Genomic DNA, 8,062 nt, shown 5'->3' on the forward strand with positions numbered 1-8,062 from the left:
TCTGAATGCTTTTATTCTACTCTCATAGATAAGTGTTAGTTTTGCTGGGTGCAGAGTTCTAAGTTGAAAATAATTTTACTAGATAAATTTCAAGGTATCCTTTCATTGCTTTCTTATTTTGAGGCTACTGCGGAAAAACCTAAAATCATTCAGATCCCTGATGCTTTGTGATTTTTTTAAGGTTTTAGGTTTGTATTCTCAGCATCCTGAAATACCCAAGTGATAGGCATGTATCTACTTTTATCCACTGGGCTGGGCTCTTGCTAATTTTTTCAATTTAGTCACTGTTGTCCTTGAGTTTGGAGAAAATGTTCTGAAACATTACTTTGAGAATTTCCTTTTCTCTGCTTCCTGTGTTCACTCTGATAACTTCTCTTAACATTAAATTATTTTAATTTTTATGAGTTCTTATTTTATGGCCACCATATCTTCTATCTCTGAAAACATTAATAGCAATCCTATGAAATTCCCTTCTGTTTCCTCCCAGTTGCATTTTTTCTGCTTGCTTATTTGAATTCCTATCTTTTATTTTAGAGGTTTCCTTCAAATATTTGTCTTAAATTCTTAGCAACCTGTTAATGATTAAGAAAAGGTGACTAAAGTCTCAGTTGGAAGTTCTACATGCACAAAGGTGTAATGGAAAATGTTTATCTAATTTGAACTTTGCCATAGATTAATCTAACTGGGCTATTTGTTGATGAATCCTTCAAAATCTCCCTTTTGATCTTTCCTCTTGGGCCTATTAGATTCTCATGAAAAGTTTCTTGCCTAGAGATTAAGGCCCTGACTGCCAGTGTTCTGGTAAGCATTGTTTAAGAGAACTGGAGTTCTCCACATTCTGAATTCAGAACGACTAAGGCCACTTAACCACCTGTTTCAAATTTAGTAATTGGGCTTTCAGCTGGACCTGGCATCCTCTAGCCTGGAGTACTTCATTTTTTTCTCTTTTGAGAATAACACACTATCACTTCACTGAATTTGTCGAGAACAGGCTCCCAGAGGTGAAGGAAAGGGAGGGGAATATAGGGACCCACTGTTTTCAAAATACATTAAGTCCTCCTTATTGTATTCTCCCTTCTCTATTACTAGTTATTAATGTGGTTTGTACAACTGGTTCCTGTGCCTTTAAGAATTCTGTGATACAGGGCTCCTGGGTGGCTCAGTTGGTTAAGGGACTGCCTTCTGCTCAGGTCATGATCCTGGAGTCCCAGGATCAAGTCCAGAGTCTGGCTCCCCGCTCAGCGGGGAGTCTGCTTCTCCCTCTGACCCTCCCCCTTCTTGTGCTCTCTCTCTCTCTCTCATTCTCTCCCAAATAAATAAATAAATAAATAAACAAATAAATAAAATCTTTAAAAAGAAAGAATTCTGTGATACAATCTGATTGGTTGACAGTTCCTCACACTGCCCACTTGGGATTCTATTTTTTTGAATCTGCTTAGTCAACTACCATTTGTTCATATGCCCATCTCCTTCCAAAACTGTGTTGAAATTTTCACCTCTCTGTTCTTATTCTTGGAGTTTTATGTATTAAAAAAAATCTGTCTACTGTAATTTTTATGGTTGAATAAGGAGCAAAATTTGATGCATGCATTCAACCATTCACTCTTACCTGAAACAAGACTTCCTTTTAAAGATAATATTATGCAGAAATACAATATAGGGAGCAGATCAAAATTAGAAATGCTTTGGTTCACATACAGTGGAGGCAGAAGAGACCTTGTTTTTCTAATTGTAAACAACATATTATCGCCAATGTTTTCTTCTTACTAAATAATTTTTCTAACTTTGTATGTAAAGGGGATACTTTCACCATAAAAATGAATTTCACAAAATGGAGTCCAAGGATATTTCTGAAATGGGGAATGCTTCTATTTTAGTATCTGTCAAATAATGCTAAATTTGGAAGCCAGTGTAATTTATACCCTAAGGGCTTAGGTCTAATTCAAAACATTCCAATTTCTATTATATAAAGCTCAAGAAACATGTGTTATAGTGTAGATAAGGAACACTTTGTTAGTGAACCATGCTGAACTGTAAGATTTTAAGAATTCCTTTTTAATATATTGCCTTACATTTTATCTTGCTTTCACATTTATTATGGGGGTAACTTAAAAAAAATATTTATGGGGTGCCTGGGTGGCTCAGTTGGTTAAGCGACAGCCTTTGGCTCAGGTCATGATCCTGGAGTCCCGGGATCGAGTCCCGCATCAGGCTCCCTGCTCAGCAGGGAGTCTGCTTCTCCCTCTGACCCTCCCCCCTCTCATGCTCTCTCTATCACATTCTCTCTCTCAAATAAATAAATAAAAATAAAAAAATATTTATAACCAAATATATCCCTGCCTCTTTACAAAGGAGAATTGCTGTTTTCCTATATTTCAGCTGGAGATTTCTATAATATTATACTTCCAAAAATATAACACTCTCAATTACCAGTATCATTTACCTTAAAGTCAATCTGTAGATTTATAGTAGAGAGTAGAGTAGTAGATAGTAGATTTGTAGTAGATAGTAGAGTTTACTATCTAATCCAACATTGTTAATGCACTGAAAAATCTATCATAAATCATATATTCCACTCATTTTGATAAAAAGTCAGAAGGTAAGGGAGAAATAAAAGACACACTGCACCCACGCTCCTTCTATAATATTTTAAAAGTATTTTTTAACATTTACCTATATCTCGCTTCTAACCTAAGGTTTTCACATAGTTTATTCTGGCTGCTATACTCCAGCCCCTGTATCCACATTTCTATAAGGAGGGATACAGGAACAAAAGGAAACAGAAAAGCTCTCGTTCCTTTCTTGTAAGGTAACATATCACACACAAGTCACATGTTACATTGGTCAACTCGGTCATATGCCCACAGTTAGTTGTAAGGCAGGTTTAGAAATGTAGACTTGAATTCGGAGAGCCATGTGCCAGCTAAAAGTCAGGGGTTCGACTACTGAAGAAAATGTATAAACAAGCCCAGGAAACAAACCACAATCTCTGCCATCCCTGGTATTTTATAGTCTCTCACCCAGCCCACCAAACCCGACCTTATTCTGTTAAAACCCTATTTTGCTCGCTTACCATTCATGTGCCATCTACCACCACCTCTCTCTCGCTTGCTCGCTCTTTATCAGATACTCTCATATCTTACTATTTTCCTTTACATTCCTATATCTCTTTCCCTAATGGAAACCTGGGTTTTCCCTTATGACAGTATTTGTTTGAAACTCAACGAAAGAAGAAGTAGTTTGCAATTTCTTTGCTCCGCAGAATAATTTCACTTATATTAACCATTACTTTGATTTCCAAGATACGCTTTCTCATTCTTTAAAAAATTGGACACCTTGGTTAGAATTGGCCTGTTACTCTGTGCCCTCCCAACATGAATTGATTATATGTGTGCCCATTTGTTTATATTAAAAAACCAGTGAATTCACAGTATTAACCAAGATACTGTGTATGCAGTGCTGATTGAAAAAGAGACATGTTGCTCGCTGTCATTGTTTAGAGTCTCAAAGAAGATGCTGCTCTTAATCAAATGTGCTAAATACATAAATAAGAATTATAAAATGATGTCAGAGAAGTGTTCTTTTTTGTTAGATTCTGAAGAATGATGGGACTTTCCTCAGTAGCTCTCAAGCAGCACAATTTAAGAGGTAAAAATAAAAAAACAATTGGCTTATATTTATAAAAGATGCACAGAGAAGCATATATTGGAAAAATGAGACATATTATTGATTTGTATCTTCTTCCCAGGAGTATATAACTTCTACTGACTTCAAACCTTGCCACCAGGTAGGCGTCTTCCAGGTGTGGAAAACATAAACTGAGATGTTAATGGTACTGTTACTACATTACTGCCATTCTATTACTCAGGGTGGCAATTTCCCATTATATGCAAAATATGACACTGAAACTTTACCTAAATTTTTCTTTGACCTTTGCTATTCCCATTTGTGTTGATTTTTTCCCTTTGTCCTCACATAGGTACAAGAAAAAATTTCACCAGTACTCCCCACACTTTTAAAAAGGTCATTACTTTTCTTCCAGGGTAGAGGTAAACAGTGACCCAACATTTGACTTTATAGCACTGACAACATCCTTCTTGAAACAGGGCGAAACAGAGTCAAATCCCTATTATTTGGACCCTGTCTAAAGTCTACCAAAAAATGCACTTGAGTTTTTCTCACACAGGTAGTGGAAAATAAAGATACAGGGTTTTATCAGTTTTAATAAAGAAAACTTATTTTAGACTAGAGGATCGGAGTGAGCTTCTCTGACTAAGTGATGTTTGCACTGAGACAGAGAATGATGAAAAGTAGGCACTCAGCAAAGAGAAAAAAATTCACAAGCCTCTGACAAAGTACATGTAAACGTCCTGTGATAGGAGGGACCATGGCATGTACTAACAAATGGTATTGATGGAGTGCAAAGAAAGCACGGGAATATGCAACCGGGATACATTTAAAATGTATCCTATAGCTAGGAGCCAGGCCTTAGCAAAGTAATACAGGTGACCTTAATGATTTGATCTTTATCCAAAGAGCAATGGCAAACTATTTAAATCTCTTAAGCAGAAACAAGATTGTTGGATAAGATCTTCATTTCGTAAAAACCATTCAGGCTGCAATTTGGAGTACAGTTTAAATAGGTACCAGAGTGGAAATGGGGAGGTTAGGGAAAAGGCCATACCAATAAATTGTCTGGTTAGTTTAGATTAAACTAAGTTGGTAACAGTAAAAATGAATAGAAAGACACAGATTCAAAAGATATTTAGCATGCAAAAATTCACATAATTTCCTGGTGAATTCAATAATAATAAAAGTTGTTAATAATTGTTGTGTCATAATTTACAACAAGTGCTTCATACGAATTATCTCCTCTGATACTTTGAGCAACCCTATGAGATTAGGATTAATACTATCACATTTTATGGACAAGAAAGCTACTGACAGGAGAACTCAAATTAATTTAGAAGTCTTACAGCTATCAAACTCCAACAGGATGACTGCAATGTTGTTTGCTACTATATTTGGTCATAGTAACAAGCAACAATGACATCTTATTGGCTTATGAAAATGAAAGGTTATTTCTCATTCATGAGAAGTCTGCTGTGGGTTTTGGTTTTGTTTCTGTTTCTGTTTCTGTTTTTGCATGTCTTTCTATGGCCATTACCTTCCCTGTGGTAATTCATTATCCAGATTGCTTCAGTCTTTTAGTACCCTCATGAAGCCTTCTCTTACAACACCTTCAGAAAGGCTTAGTAGGATCTATTCACATAGTCCTGACCTATTTTAAGGGGCTCACAAGTGCTGTAGGGGGTTGCAGTCCGAAAGGGGAGAAAATTGGTTCTGTGAGAACTAGCAATATCAACTATGCTATTCAAATCTATATCAGATTTATAGTTTTCCCAACTAATTTTCATCGACTCAAATAGAAATAGAAGGAAGCATAAGCAATTTCTAGATTCATGAGGAAGAAAATGCATGTAGTTTTTGGCACAGGTGGAGATATCTCTGAAAGATCTGAGTGGAAATTTCTTGTAAGAAATTTCAAGTCATTATACATGTATGAGTTAGAGTTTGGAGTAAATGCATAAATAGTAAAGTCAGCATCAAGAAGATATGAACTGAAATAGTGAATGTAAACAAGAATGTCTCAATAAAGAGCACTGACTTAAGAACAGATGAGGGTCTGGGACAAAGCTTAGCTTACTTCTAAACTTTAATTATTGGATAATGGGTGTGGGTTTATAAAGGAGATAATGAATGCGTTGCCAGAGAAATGGGACTGTGATGTTTCACGACTTTATCATCTTTCCCAGCAACCCAGGGAGGGATCTATAGAGCCTTGTCTTAAGTTAGTGTCTGCAGCCCTTAATGTCCTACAGATGGAAAATGAGAACATCTTCAAATTCCTAGCTGCAGAAATGTGATTAACTTATACCAGCTTTGATGACCAGAACAGTAATGATATAGATGTTGTAAATAGGAAGAGTACTTGGCATCTACTGGCAGCTCAGGCTGTTATTGGTAGTGGAAATCACACTGACATCAGTGGCACATATTCCTGAAACTCTGGCCGGCACATGGTAGTGACGTTGGTTGGGTGCTTCACTTCTGGAACCGTCGCTAAACCAAATCCAAACAGACAGGGTTTTTATCTGTCTTCCCACCATTGCTCTGGGTAACATAAGTCTGTATGTCATTTGAACCTTGCCATCTTGTAACATAAGGAAACTCACTTAGTGGGTCTCATGTAATTAATGCCATCCTAGATAGTCTTGCCCATAGGAGGTGCCATTTCCCGTGAGCATCCACCAATGCCGTGCCTGATCTCCATGTCAAGGTCCAGAAGAGGTTGAAAGGAAGAGCAGGACCCTGCTGAAAATGCTGTGTGTAGGAAGGGATTCATAATGAATAGACGCTCCAACTCAACACTTTCTCTTGCCCAAGCAAGATTGCATATGAATTTAAAGGTGTGCAGATACTTTTTGTGGTTTTTCGCAGTTCCCTACAGAACACTGGAATGTTCACCTTGTGGTAAAACACTGGTGTGCAGCAACCACTCTTTAGGCTACTGACTAAGTACACATAGCTGTAACATATTCTTGAGTTCTCAGACAAGCTCTTAAACAGACTATGATATAAGATTGATAGAAAATGCACCCCCCCTTTTTTATAAGGCAACAAGACATCAACAAGAATAAACTTCATCTACAATAGGGAACCAATAACAATCCTGAGCCCCTTTACTCCAAAGCAATTTTAGTAACCCTCATGTCTAGCCGCATCCTTGCCTCCAGTGACACTAGGAATAAACCCTCACTCTTGAGTATCAAACTCTGAAATCACTGTCTCTGAACGAAAGCTCTTTTTTCTCCCACTTTGTTTTACTCCCATTTCACCTATACCCTCATCATTCCCAAGCTTTTCAGTAATTTTAATAGTTCCTTATATCTCTCCTTCCCTCTACTTACCTCCTACAGACAATAAGACAGTGGAAATGAGAATTTTCAGAGAGGCAGAAGGATGTATAGAGAAAAGAATTATGATAGTCTATGTTTTCTGAAACTTCCTTTTAACTTAAAATTATGTTACTAAGATTTGCTCATATTTTTGCTGATAGCTCTTGTTCACCATTTTTCACTGCTGTATAATATTTCTTGACTAAATCTACCATTACTTATTTATTTGCTCTCTAGTCAGTGGCTACTAGAATTTTTTTAAGTTATGTATTGTACTAGTACGTGTGTGTATATGTATATATGTATATACATATATATACACATATATATATATATGTCTTTTGGTATCCATGTGTTAACATATTTATTAGATATACATACTCTGAGCTTTGGAGTATGTCAAACTTCTACTCTCCAACACTGCCAAAACCTGCACCTGTCAGCACCTAAATCATCAATATGTAGGAGAACATTTCCTCTCCAAATCTTGGTCTTTCTCAGATTTTATTTTCTAATTTTTTCTTATCAAATTTGTCAAATGCCATTGTGGTCTTGATTTGCTGATTTCCTGTTGTCTAGTGCTATTGATCATCTCCCATGTGTATTAGCTACATGTGTTTCATACTCTTTCAAGTCTACTCAGGACTTTTACCCAGTTTTCTATTGAATTTTTTTTCTTAATGATTTCTAGGCACCTAAATACTACTGATATTACCTAACCTGTTATTTGTTTTTATTTGCTGCAAACATCTCCTCTCCTGTGTTACCTATGTGTTTTCACTTTTTAAAAAAGTCTATTTGATGAACATAAGTTGCTAATTTTAATGTTGCCAAATGTATCATTCTATTATTTTCTTGTTCACACTTTTGATATTCTGTTTAAGGAATGCCTCCTTTATTGATAACAGAATGATATTCATCTATATGTTTTTCTAAAAATTTTAAAGTTTTACTTTATAATTTTAGTTTAATTCAAATGTGTACATTCCCTTTTTCCCCACCTGTATAAACATCTTTTCCTCCTCATTTAATTTGTCAAATGGTATCTCCTTCTCTCAGTGACTGCTATGCTACATCTGGAACCTATCATACATGTGTGGGTC

This window comes from Callorhinus ursinus, unplaced genomic scaffold, assembly GCF_003265705.2.
Source record: "Callorhinus ursinus isolate GAN/ISIS: 27379988/994484 unplaced genomic scaffold, GSC_fseal_2.0 scaffold6, whole genome shotgun sequence".
Lineage (NCBI taxonomy): Eukaryota > Metazoa > Chordata > Mammalia > Carnivora > Otariidae > Callorhinus > Callorhinus ursinus.